Source organism: Falco rusticolus, chromosome 8 (genome assembly GCF_015220075.1).
Source record: "Falco rusticolus isolate bFalRus1 chromosome 8, bFalRus1.pri, whole genome shotgun sequence".
Lineage (NCBI taxonomy): Eukaryota > Metazoa > Chordata > Aves > Falconiformes > Falconidae > Falco > Falco rusticolus.
Window position 1 is genome coordinate 26028858 of NC_051194.1, and position 14035 is coordinate 26042892.

The 14035-nt window shown below is 38.6% G+C and overlaps 1 long non-coding RNA gene across 1 annotated transcript in view; it reads right to left on the reverse strand.

The window, feature by feature from the left end:
* Positions 1-14035, reverse strand: part of LOC119152574 — a 62267-nt gene that overhangs the window by 22313 nt on the left and 25919 nt on the right. The window contains exons 6-8 of the long non-coding RNA XR_005105810.1: positions 2284-5780; positions 1423-1621; positions 535-660 (exon numbers count right to left, since the gene is read on the reverse strand). This is a non-coding gene — a long non-coding RNA (uncharacterized LOC119152574). The remainder of the gene's footprint in view (positions 1-534; positions 661-1422; positions 1622-2283; positions 5781-14035) is intronic.

Genomic DNA, 14035 nt, shown 5'->3' on the forward strand with positions numbered 1-14035 from the left:
ATATAAGCACAGCCTTAAAAATGCAAGCTTATGATGTCAACTAAAGGTCACAAATTTATTATTTTTAAACTAGCTAAGTAAGAGTCTCAAAATGTCCAAATGGAAAAGAGAGTGTTAACGTTTCAGTTTGAACTGTCTAACAAGGCTGAAATATGAAAATCCTTTAGAAGTAGGAAATACATGTGAATGACCAGCTCTCACCTTGCTGTGCAGTGATGGGAAAGGAGGAAAAGACCTGTGTAACTTTTCTGAAAAGTACAATGCTATCTACAGTAGTTGATGTGTCTGGATTTGAAAGGCAACATTATCAGAGAGATAAGTGTCCACCATGAAGATCTGATGAGAATTTAGCACACATTCTCCAGGTGGTAATCTTCACAGTTCACAGTTGCAGTGCCATAAAAATCACACAAAAATATTTATATAAAGAACACACACACACATATACAGGAACAAAGATTTAAAAAAAAACCAAACCAAACCACAGAATTCACAAAAAGGAGGAAACACAATGAAAATGGTTTGAGAACCAACCTGTGAGATGCTGAGCAGGTCTGTTCCATCAGATATCTATGATGCTCCCAGGGCACCACTGCAGGGACATGTGAGTCATTGCTCCAGGAACATGCAGATCTTTGTGAGACTAGTCTTAATAGTTTTCTGTGATACAGACATGATTTAAAAACATACTTTCATTTAAAAGTTCGGTTTTGTAAGCACATCAAAGCTTTGCAAATGTAGATTTGTGTCTTTTAATAGTGCATATTAAAAATATTGATATAGATATCACTATTCATATTTAAAGACTCCCAAATACAAATTTGTCAAAGATTACTTGAAATTCAGAATGGGGAGGTAAAGAGATTCATAATTTAGTGGTTAGAAGTGGGAATCAAGTTTTCTGGAGCTTAATTTCTTCCACTGTTTAAATATTGCAGAGAATCAGTGCAAGGCTCTGAAATGAACTTTGAGAAAACTGTTCATTCTCATTACTACCCTTATCCGATATTTTAAACTCAATAGGCTAAAATTCCTATACTTTACAAAGATTTGGTGCTATTTAATAGAGTGCTTTGAGATCTCATGATGGAAGAGTGAACGCACATACAAAGCGATATAATAAATACCCTACCATTAATCAGAATTATTAAAATTCAAACACTAAAACCTACAATCTAATCAGTAGGGACCAAGTTATTAGTGGATGGTTAATATAAGAATGAAAATTACAAATATTAATTTGGACCATTGAACCTGGCATACCAAAATTGGCCTTTTTGTTTTGTTTAGTCTTTGGAGAACAGTAGATAGGTTCCTATAAGACAAGGACACTAAGCTGCTGTGTGTCTGTATACTTGGATTTTCTTTTTAAGATGGTCAGTTAGTACTTAACAGCAAACGCTAGGTAAAACAGGCCATTACTGGAGCAACCAGCAATGCGATGGGGAGAACAACACTGGTTTTATTCAAAAGGCAAAGACCAACAATCCCGCTGTCACTGGAGGTGGGCTGGGGCATTGAGCAAGGTGGTAGATGCCAGTGAGGGCCACAGTCCACACACATGCCAACCCCTTGGGGTTCATTCCTCAAGTTTCCAGACTTCAACAGTTCTTGCGAATGCCTTCAAGAGAAAACAAAAAAAAATAAAAATAAAATTTTTAAAAAAATAATAAAACAAAACCAAACAACCACCACAAGGAGCAATTTGTCTGAGCCCTACCTTGGTAAGAGAGGTGAACTACTGCTGGGACTGTGCCCTCTCTGTCCCATACACTTATTTTTTTCCAGCCAAACCTTGCTTTAGCAGACACAAAGCAAACACACGCATGCAAAGTTCTTTTTACAGGCAGCAGGATCATCCAGCAACACAGGTGTCTGAACGAAGCTACAACAATGGCCACATCATCTATCTGCTGCCAGCCTGGAGACTGTGACTAACTTGCGCATACATTTGCATAAGTTATATAAAAATGAATGTATAAAGTTATATTTATCTGTACTTGTATCTTCTTTGATATGAGTGGATGTTGCTTGTCCACCCACAGTAAAAACTTACAATATTGTAGGCTTATAAATACAGAAAGGAGGAGAGCAAATTACAACAGATCTCTCCCAGGCTACACTTCAAATACTGTTCAGAGGAACGGAGCTGTGGACAGCAGCTAGGGCTCGTAACACATCAACAAGTTGGCCATCCACATAGCACCATTTTTAGTGCTCTTGGGTTCCCATGAATATAAAAAGGGGTCTGATGAGGTGTGATAATTAACTTCATTTCTTCACCTTCATTTTCCAATGCATCCAAGGCCCTTGGATGGATCCCATCAGCTACAGTCCTCTGCATGCACTGCATCCCGCTGTATCCCACCCCAAACGGGGCATCAATGTGAACCATCAGGGTCTGAGCCAACTCCTGCTGGGAGCTGGTGGGACGTTTCCCGTTGACTTCAAAGACAGCTGAAGCAGGTCCTCACTGCATAGCAAGGAAGATGTTCATCAAGATTTATAAACATGATTTTCTGTGCGTCTTTCTACTTCCTAACTTCACAATCTCAGTTTCCTGGACTAATGCCATGGGTTCCTGTTCTGTAGTTGATTTACCATCAACAGAAGAAAAACCCTGTAAACTTGTATTTTACTGCCAGTGACACACATTTCAAATTCCTTCTGTATTCTCAATGAAAAAAAAAAAAGTTACTACAAAGATCTGGAAGAAATACAGTATCTGGCTTAATCCCTAATTGAAGAAGAGTAGATTGTTATGGAGACACAAATTATATTGTACATAATGAATTTCATCAGAATACAAATATAACAATATTGCTTTTTGCCTTTCAACTAGGGAACATCATATTTTTGACTTGGGAATCATTTAGCTTTCAGATTTCTCAAAGTAGTTGCAAGGAGACTTGGAATTTCAAAGTAATTGCAAGGGTATGTGAAACTCAAATCCAGCTTAATGACAAAGAGGAAGAGAAACTAAGAGATCTCAATTAGCGTAACCAGTGATAACTAGATTCAGTTTCTGGGTGAACAGTATCAGATCAGTACAAGGAAACAGAACATTGGCTTAGGAAATATCGGCGTTTTGTGGGAAGGAAGAAAAAAAGTCAGGAGATCTCCAATTCAAGTTGCCATTACCCCCTTGAAAGAGCACAGCTCAAAGAGGGCCAGACTTCCCAGGATAATACAATAACTGAGCTTTCCTCCCTGGGGGTAGTTTAATTTATCATTAAATTTTTGCTTTTGCCTTTAAAGTTGTCTGGTGGGTAAAGCTAATAAGTTTAGTTTCAGGAAGAGAATTAAAAAGAAAAGGTCCTACTAAAAATACAGCTCACCCTTACCTATACTGCATGTACATATGTAACAACACTGATTCTCCAGGGAATATAATCTAGCAGGTAACTGTACCAGCATAGAGAGATTTGTAGTTGTTGCTATTCCGTATCCATGCACTGATCTCTGTAAATACAGGATTAACAAGTTTTCTTGAAACTTTTATTGTGTGTTCAATTGAACAAGAACATCTTCTTTGGATAACACAATATAAATTACCTAATTAAGACACATGATCTCTGTAATAAACCCACATATATAAAACATGTGCAGCAAACAGTTTTTCAGCCCAAATGTGTCATTGGAATTTTTTTTTTATTATTTTCAATTTAGGAAAAAAAGTATACCACATGTAGACTGATAGTCTCCCAAATTTCCTTTTTCTTTTTTCTTTCAATTACGAGGGCATTGTCATTACACAAGTCTAAAACCAAGTTGCTCATGCTGGGAGATGTGCAATTTATTTCCAGATTTTAACCAAAAAAAAGGATATGTTCAACTTTAAAAGTTGATACACATCTGTGTTATAAACTTACGTGTGGCAGCAATAATATTACATATGATATCACTATTAATGCATACAGCAAATGATATAGTTCATTCTATATCACCAGTACATTTATTGCTGAATAAAAAATTAGCATGCCACGGAGGAAACACAGCACATATAATGCCAACAGCATGAAGTCCCCAAGTATGAATATGATCCTTGAGTACAGAAAATGGAGGATAATACACAGCAGCAGAGATGTGCTGTCTCCTCTGTGTACAGCACTGGGGAAGTCATTACAAAAAAAACCAAAACCAACGTTCATTTCTGGCATTCACACAGTAATAAATATGGTAAAATTCCTGGGAAAAAGACTTAGGAAAATAAAAAAAGAAAACTTAAATGACCAAACACACTAAAATTTTTAAAAACCCACCTTACAGATTTAAACTCCACCTGTTTTATTTATAAAAGAGAAGGGTTTTGATGTAAGTTTATTCAAGCATAAAAAGAAGAATAAAATCCAAAGGTTAAAAGTTAAAGCTAAAGAAATTTCAATAGGAAATATTTTAAATACAAGGGAAAAAAAGTTAACATAAGAACAACATTAAAACTTATATTTCCTGAGGACTATTTCTCGAGCTGAGGCTTTAGGAACTGTGTAAGCTGAAGCATAAATTAGAAATATCATGGTGGTATTACTGAACAAAGCCCTATGGCTCATAGATCAAGAGGTCAGACTAGTCCCTTCTGACATTTAAATATAAGAGCAGCATTTTATTTAGGAGTTCTATTATTTGTATTCTGCTAGTCCTGAGAGTTCCCAATGACAATTAAACTCTGCATCATGGAAGATCCTGAGCAAACTGAGAGATTTCATGGGCTGTCCCCAGGAGTTTACAGTCTTAAAGCTCCGTTTTGCAACTCATAGTGAATGAAGTTCCACATTAGTGGGATCATTTTCCCAACTTCAATGATAACACAATACTGACATTTATTATAATGGCGTTTCTTTCATTTTAGCATCATGGTATTTGAGAGTTTGACTGCATTCCTTGCTAAGTAGCCTATTCTGTTTTGCTCATAGGAGACTCCAAATTGCCGTTTAAAATTCCCAAGTTTATTAACTTTAAACTCCTGGTGCCAGCTATTTTATATAGTAAGCCAGAAGGCAGGAAGAGGCTTGTGACTGACGTGACACGTACGTGTTCCTAGAGAACACACTAGAGACTTCTTTCTTTGATCTAAACCTCTCTAATAGAAAAAGGCTCATCACGTTGGCTAGACAGACTCCATTTTCTCATTTTAAGGCCTTGAAGGTCCTCAAGTCACTCCAGGAAAGATTTATTAATCCTCATTTTGGCATAACCAAGCTAATGGGGCGTCCCAGTTCCAAAGACATCTGTTGAAATAGCCACACGTTTGAGGTCTCTCCTGTTTGCTTGAGGTCTAATACCGATGTACAAGCTTCTGGCTACTGGTGCCAAGAAATTATGTGTACTGTGTTTAAGCAGTGCAGTTCATGTCCCCAGAGTTGTTGTATTTCTGATCACCACAATAGTTACTAAAAGCTTGTGCTCCAGACTGGTGGGATTCGGTTTCAATTTTTAGCACGCTATTTTCACTGCATCCTACACCCAGCCACAGCTTACCTATCATTTGCTTCTGACAGATACATATTTTATATTTTGACAAGCAACCCACTTGACTGCTTTCCTGTGACATCATCTTATCTCTGAATGTACCAACCTGTTAATAACTTCATTTTCTGGTTGAATTTTTCCAAATTAAATTAAGCAGGCGAAACATGTTAAGCTCACCAAGTCCTCTTAACACATCTGCTGAAGGGCATCTTCTGATAGCTATATTTTGAAAAGGGCAGCATACAACCTGTTCAGAGAGGGATCTGGTCCAAAATATCAGGTTTCTGGAAGGTGGAAGATTCCTTCCTCAGCTAAGAAATATAAAAAGGACAAAACACAAAACCAAACAACAAAAATTAAATATTTATCATCTGTTAACTAATATTCCAAAGATTATATCATTATTTAATGGTACTTGAAGGAAACCCTTATGAAATTAAAAGAAGCAATACAATCTAACATAAAATAATTTTCAATTTTTCTATTGTAGATAGAGAGATAGAAGCTAAATATAGTCCAACGTTCGCATGAAATAATTTTCTCTCTATCTTGTGACAATAAAAAGTCAGCAGAAGCTTTTCTTTCATGTTAATTAAAACAATTTTAGGGAAAAAATAGTCTTCCTGGATATACTATATAATATTAATTAAACAGAAGCACTTTCATACTTATCTTATTCCATAATTAGCTCTTCTGTGAAAGCAATACCGCACTGGACATGAAATCACAGGACAGTGACAAAATTTAATTGGATAACATGGACACAAAATCAGAAAATCAGGCTCTTTTCCCAGTTGTGTAGCTCAGAACATTTTTTCCAATTTTGTGCCTCAGTCTGCTGCCATTTAAATTGAAAATGTTGCACCAAGAGAAGGAAAATCAATATGAGAACATAGCGCAACTTATTTTTTCCAGTTGTGTTACAAGCCGAAACACAGCACTCTGAGTTCCTGGAGGTTTCGAGCATACTCAGGTTGTTTCAAAAAGAAAGGTGGCATGCACAGAGCCACGAGCATCAATCCTGACCTGCTCAGCTACTGGGAGTCAAGGATTGCTCCTGAGCAGCAGAGCCACTTTGTGCCCAGAGGTGAGCCAGCATCTCTGGCCATCACCCCCACGCCAGGGACCTCGCCAGTAATGGAGCTCTGTGCTCCAGACACATCCTGTCTTGGAGAAAATGGTCTTGGCAGCCACCAGGACTGTGAGAAGGAGAAGGCCCAACAGAATGGTTCAGCGCTAGGGAGGAGCCAAAAGGCTCCAACCGCTTTGCACCTATGATCGCCTCTGTGCTGAGAGGATGGATGAGGAGCCAAGAGAAAGGTTGTTGTTATTCCCATAGAGTTACACCTTTGAAAGCCTGTCCAGAGACCTGAAGCGCATAAAACGCCATTGCATATATTACCGCTACGCTAAGACTTTGTTACCATTCATCGATTGCATTGCTCGATATATCTGAAAATACCCACTCAGGGCCAAATCTTCATTGCAGTCAATTCAAGGAGAGTATATCTTTCAGCTCTAACAGGGTGTCAGACTCCAACAGGGAGTTTTGAAAACACAGTGCTGTATCTCGTTGGGCTTTATACCAGCAATCTTCAAAGATGCCTAGTGTGAGAAATGCCACCCAGCACAGGAGAAAGCTGTGAGAACATGCTAAGGGCTGCCAGAGTTCCCCAAGCTTGTGCCTTTCCCTACCCCACTTCTGCCTGCTACTAACTTCTAAGCCAACTTTATATTTATTGGAAAACATATTAGGACCAATAACTCAAGAGCCCAAGTTATGACAAATGCTTTCATTTTCATTAACAATGCTAAAAAAATTTCTGATGATGCTAACAGTAGCCTGATCCCATCCATCGTGCTCCTGTAACAACCCTATTTTAAATAATTGCAGGTTTTGCCTAGGAAAGAAGTCCAAACGTGAGGCAGAACTAACTTGGGATCCTAAACCAGCTACAGAAGAGGCTGAGCCCTTTAAACAGAGATCCGTGCTACTTGGGAGCTATATACAGCAGCTGGAATACATGCCATTGTATCAGGGAGCAGAAAAAAACAATCTGTAACTTCAACTTGTTTAAAATAGATTTAATTAGAACTAATACAAATGCATCTTTGCTACACAGTTGATCTAATCAACACTGGCAGTTTTAATTACAAGCCTATTTAAGGTGAACATATTGCTTTACTGTGAGAAAGATGCATTATTTTACATGGAAGGTGTCCCTCCTACTTCTCTATCTGTTGTGCAGGCAGTGTCTTTAATAGCTGTTAATGTTATGTCTCATTTTCTAAGTTCAATTTCTGAAGTTTCTAAGCACATCCGATGGAATCCAACCCAAATCTAATAATTGCAATCTATTTTATTTTTTCCTCACTATTTAGTTTTCACCACAAAGAGAATGACAGGTCTAATATGAAGCCCCTGAAATGTAGTTACATCTAAGCTTCAGCGCTCCAGAGCACATAAAATAAATATATGATCAATGAAATGAAACATGACAAAATGTTTCATATTGATGTTATTTTTCTTTTCAAAATGTCTTTTATGGTTAATGCCCTCAGTCACTTTTTCCATACATTTTCTTTTTTGTAATATATAGCTTTTCTAGTTCTGATTTCAAGTTCAGGGTGCCTGGGGAGAATTGGAAGATTTCTTCAAACCAAGACTGTTCCTTCAGCCTTTCACATGAGAAAATTGTTAGGCGCATTAAAGTATTCCTGACTATGTTGCATTCCTTTGTTCAGAGTGAGTTTTGGGAACACATCCTTTTCTCATTATATTTCCATAAAATATATTTGATCTATTCTATTCTTAGAATACCTCTGATGTGGTCTGTGAATGGAGCACAGTATAAAAATATTTCTTTTTTTTTTTTTTTTTATACGAGACAAAATGTTTCCATTTCTTAGACACATAAAAAGTCACTATATAGCACTCCACGAAAGTAAAACTTTACAGAAAGTTTTAGTATAACTCAGCACAGATCACAAAAGGAATCCATCCTTGCAGCGTCCAGTTGTAACTCAGAGCCTCATCAAATGCGCACAGTGACAGAAAGAGAAAGAGGGAGAGGAGAGGAGAGGAGAAGAAAAAAGGGAAGAGAAATAGAGAAGGAATGAGACCTGGATAATACTAGTGGGAAGCAAGTTTATATTTAGAAGCACAGAAAGATGTTAACCATGTGCCTCCTAGAAAAAAAAAAAAATAAATCTTGCTTAATAGTAGTTGACAATAAAATCACCTTTGGAAAAAGTCTTAATACTTTCAGAGCACAACCCAGGATATTTCAAAATGCAGACAGATGTTTGAAGTGTTCACACAGACAGAACATTGCAGCAATTTAAGCATTTTTTTTCCCCCTTCGCTTCCCTATCTTCTGATTATTGTCTTCTTTAGGACCTTGAGAAATGCCAAGTAGCAGCCGCTCTGAGCGGCTCTTTTCTGCAGCTCAGCCTTGGCTTGGCTGTTTATTGCTACACCCATAAAATTATGGTTTTGATCAATCTCTTCAGAACCTTCTTTTCCTCTGAAGATTTCCGTTTGCCCAAGGAGCGCTGCTCCAACCTGACATGTTGGAAACACAAGGACGGAAAACACAAGGTTGTCTCCGGTCTGGATTTACCCCGATCCGGCAGGGAGCGAAATGCCCCCGCGCAGGCAGCAGGGGCAGAAACCACCCCTTCCAGCAGCTGAGCATGCCCCCAGTTCTCACTCCAGTAATGTCATCTGATGTGAACCGGGAGCATGCAGCAGCCCAGCTGCATTGGTTACTGACCACAAATGACTTAATCCCCAATATAAACAAGGCCTAACGTTCAAACTCATCTGCCGATTCCCTCTCAGCTTCCTACTCACAGTTCACGGAAGACGACTTCTCCTCGTTCCCATGACTGGAAAGTCAGGATCAAAGGCTTGAAGAGAAATAATAAAAAGCTTTTTCTTTCTTTCTTTTCTTAAAGGCAGGTTGCAAATGTCTTTGCTTCACCGTGTTGAGGTGTTTAAAAAAAAAAAAAAAACATAGAAAATGTTTAAATCTTTAAGCAGTAACAGGTTTGTGTACGTACAGGCAGCAGTGGCTGCATGGGATGCAGTTTGTGCCTCTCGCTATCCTCATAAATACGTATGTTTACTGTCGATTGTTTAACAGACAAGTGGCATTCCCTCCATATGCTCTTTGAACAGCCATGGGAAGGCTTCAGTCGGTTGAGCCAGAAAAGGTGAAGTAGGGGATGCTTAGTTTATTGTTTAGTTTTATTTTAATTCTCATCAGAATTGAAAAATATTAGAGAAAAATTAAGTAAACAAAAATGTAAAATCTGAGAAGAACGATGTTTTGGTTGGTTTGGGTTTTTGGGGTTTTTTTAAATCAGTATTTCTCTTTAGAGGAATGAAATAGAGTATGCAGGCTCAAAATCAGGCTGGTGGTCATGTCTGCCTGAGAGCCTTTGATGTATCCACAGCACAAAATAACTGCCTGATCCCGCACAGAGACTGGGAACATGGGAGTTATTCATGTAGGTGTGTTGGCAGGGTTATGTCATCTACCCCATAGTGCACCTGGTTGCTATCACTTTTACTTTAAAGAGCACTAAAATTCAGCTAACAAAATTTAAAAAGAAAATCATATAAAGTGGCATATAAACAGGTTTCACACATGAATAAAAAAGCTTTAGCATGTTCTTTGACATGTGAAGTGTACATTCTCTTTTATCAAGCTTTTCCCAATTAAAATAATGAGAAACATGCACTACCTAAAAAAATTTAAAAATAAAAAAAACTAAACTCACCCACATTAACAAGTAGTGCGTGTGTAACAGAATCATTTTGGCAAAGAAAAATTTTTCTCCCCCCTCATGAAATTTGCTTGGGTAACATACAACAACACATTTTCATCACACTGTCCACAGATTTGCACGCATAAAGGGACTTATACGAAGGCAAGCTATTTTCCCCTAGAAGCTCCCCATTTCCAGCAGTTATTTTAATTGCCATGTGGCACTCCTCTCCTTTTGGTGCCCTTGGCTCTGCTACTGCCCCCCCAAGCATCCTTCAGCCCAGAGACCGCAGCAATGTCCGTCTCGGAGGATCCCAGCCATGCAGGTAGACCCGCATCCTGGGCAGGTGTCTGTGTCACACTTGCAGAGGACACTGTATTGCTTGTCACTGCCTTAGGGACTGGCTTCTGCAAGCACTGGAGATACTGATGGGAGCCAAGACTACCCCAGCACACACCTTCTGGTTGAACAGCTCCAGGAAAAATGACACAATGCACCCTGGCTTATTTTAATTAATTAATTAAGCTCACCCTAAGTTATTTGGGCAAATAAAACCATTCATGTGAACTCCCCTTGCCACCGTGTGGCTGAATATCAGACACTTTTCCCATTGATGAGGCTCATGAGCTCCAACCCTCGCTATAAGAAGCCGAAGAGCCAGTATCTGATAGACACCATCTCCTTACTGTAGCTAGGCTTCATAGCAGTGTTCTCCTCTCCACCTCTGCTTGCCATCAGCCCTCCCCAGTGTTCACAGCTGCCCAGATGCCCCTGCACAAGGGCTGGCAACAGACAAGCAGCCTGGCCATGCACATCAAGTACACAAGACTGTGCAAAGCCACTCCTCACGGACACTGCACAAGAGAATGTCCTAATGCACACCTGCTGATGGGGTTTTCTCTATTTCACAGAAAAACACTCAACCATTTGTCCAGAATGAAAAAAAAAAAAAAACATGAAAAAAAAGAAAAAAGGAAAAGAAAGAAGAAAAAAAATAATAATTGTATGCTTGGCTTCTCATCTAGCACACAAACACACAGACCCTGAAATGGCTGGGATCAGGAAAGCTTTACCATCTCAATTTCCCCTCTCACAAGTCTGTTGAAGTGCAAGGTAAAGGCCAGTGACAGAGTGTGAATTTTGTTTATTGACATTTCTTCATATCAGCTCAGCGATCTACAGGATCAATCCCTTAATTTGCAACATCTTTTAAGCATGTCAGAGATCAGAAATGAGCCATATCTTACTTCTTAATAAGTTCCTGTATAAATCACTGCCTTATTAAAAACAAAACGTAGTATCCTCCACTAATGATCAAATTCTACAGTTTAGCAATGTTAATGACCCTTTACCAGGGAACACTGAAATATTTTTATGATAAAGGTTATGACTCACATTGTATTTATTGTAAGCAGGGGTTTTATATTTAAAAAGAAATCAATATTTTAATATGTAACACCTAAATATATGACCTTCCTATGGCTACATTTCAAAGGCAATGTGTGTGTTCCACTTAAGTTTTTTTTTTAAAAAAAAAAAAAAGCTCACTTTTCAGAAAGTTGTAAATATTCTAGAAAGCCTGTTAATCATGAAATCTTGTAAACTGAATTTTTTTAAGGGTAAGGGGAATCTATATGATTTTCAGCAAACTGCCTTTGTTTCAGATGCACTGGTTCACGTGTCAGCAAGCCAATGTGTCATGCCTGGTTACATGTGTCTTGTTGTGTTAAAATTATGTTCCTGACATACCCAGGCTCAATGCCCCATCTCCGCTATGTGTCAGGCTGCCTGTTTTAAGAGCATTAGCTTTTAATTCCCTTATTTTTTGCATTGCATGAATTTGCCAACTGGAGAGTCAGACTGATGCCCTCTTCTGTCACTGGTCCCAGTAGACACAACCCAGCAAGGCTCTTGCACTCACCAGGACTCCAAACATGCTTAAATCATATGTGGCAGTAGTCCAAGCACAAAGGAGAGGCTGTACAATAAACAGCTGTATCAGCTGAGCACGACAGTACATACGCTCGATTCATATTGCTGTCCCAGAGCCCTTCCTGAAAGCCCTGCTCCTCACAGGAGAAATCATGAATGCTTACGTTTGTCACCTGGGCAAAATACGCTGTCACGTTAAACGTTCACCACCAGCTTTCTGACGAAAGGCTTTGTGGGCTGCTGGCTCCCTTTGAGGGGTACATTCATGTGACTGTGTCATGGATGTTTCAGCTATAGGGCATCGTTTCCAGCGGGCATAGAGGCAGCTAGCAGGCAGGCAGTGCACAAAGCTTCATGTTTAACTAGAAAACCTAGATAAATTAAGCAAACGTGGGCTTTGATCCCACTGAAAGCAATCTAGGTAGGATTATTGTTCTGCAACACAGTTCTTGTCCAGCTGTTAGAAACTCTGATACACACCAGTCTCCAGTATTAACATTTGCTTCTGTTAAATTCAGTTAAATTAAATCAAAATATTTTGCCTCTCCCTTCCTCTGAAATACTGCATTATAATCAGCCTAGCACACAGGACTGACTTTGAGACAGCTAGAAATCACCAGTGAACAGAAGTTTCCTTCCAAGGACACTTTGAATTTCTTCTCCTTCTTACATACCAGTGTTGAAATAACAAAACTCCCATCACAAAGCTTAAGACTTAAATATATCTCGTAGAAAAAATTATAACTTTTTATTACAGAAGTGAAACAGATAAAAACTGTAATATATTTTTATGGGGCTACAATGGTAATACAACAGGTATTAAATATTTTGTGCATTAAATTATTTTTTTTCTAGTTTCTTTTTAAACCAGGGCACAAGGTAGAGGCCCACAGTACAATGCTTCATGGTAGCAGTGGGAAGAACTCCCATAAACACTCATCCTTTACCATACACATGTCCTGTCCATACACTTAACAGCCAAAAACTGAAAGTCTCTTTGAGTAAGGTAGTCCAGAGAGCAGCCACTTGAAAAAGTCTACAGCTCTGTTTTTCTATAATAGTCATTGACATTACTGATCTCCTCAAGTGAAAAGCACACATCCTATCACTTAATATCATATCATATCCAGCTGTACCGCCAGGAGCAGAAGCAGCAATGTATTAACTTTTTGAATTCCTGTACAAGAACTACATCTCCTCTGGGAAAAGGACCCTAGACCTCAGAAATTTACATTATAAATCATTTATAGAAGCACAAAAGTAAAGTAAACATGTTCATTAAGTGAAGACTTTTGTATAGCTGACTTTGCACATACCTCCCATGTTCAGGTCTTGAGGTAACATACTTCAAAGCTGACAGAAACCGATTTTATAAAAGCAAGAAGCCACAAAGCAATGATCAAGCTATCAAGCGTAATTACATCCCATAACATTTCTCCAACAGCAGCTGATGTACGCTGTCTTGTCTCATGCACTCATAAAAAGCAATAGATATTACTTGTTGGTGCAAAATTTTAACGGCAAAAGCCCTGACCTTGGAAGCTAATGTAAGTACCAACACGTGTATGACAGGTGATCATAAAGGTACCTGAGCAGTTCAATATGAATAAGTCTGAAAATTTCACCCAGTGACAAGAGTCAGACTGGCCTAATATATGCTTGATATTTCATATGTAAGTATAACATTTCCTTATTACAAGGCTTCATATGGCTGCAAAGTAGCCCGCTACCCCCATTTTCAGCTGTGTTTCAAATAGCTGGGCAGCTTATGACCCAGACATGGTGAGACCCCAAGATAACATGGGGTTCGAGTTTGGGACTTTTTGAACTGCACCAGAAGTTTTCTGGAGAAAATTTG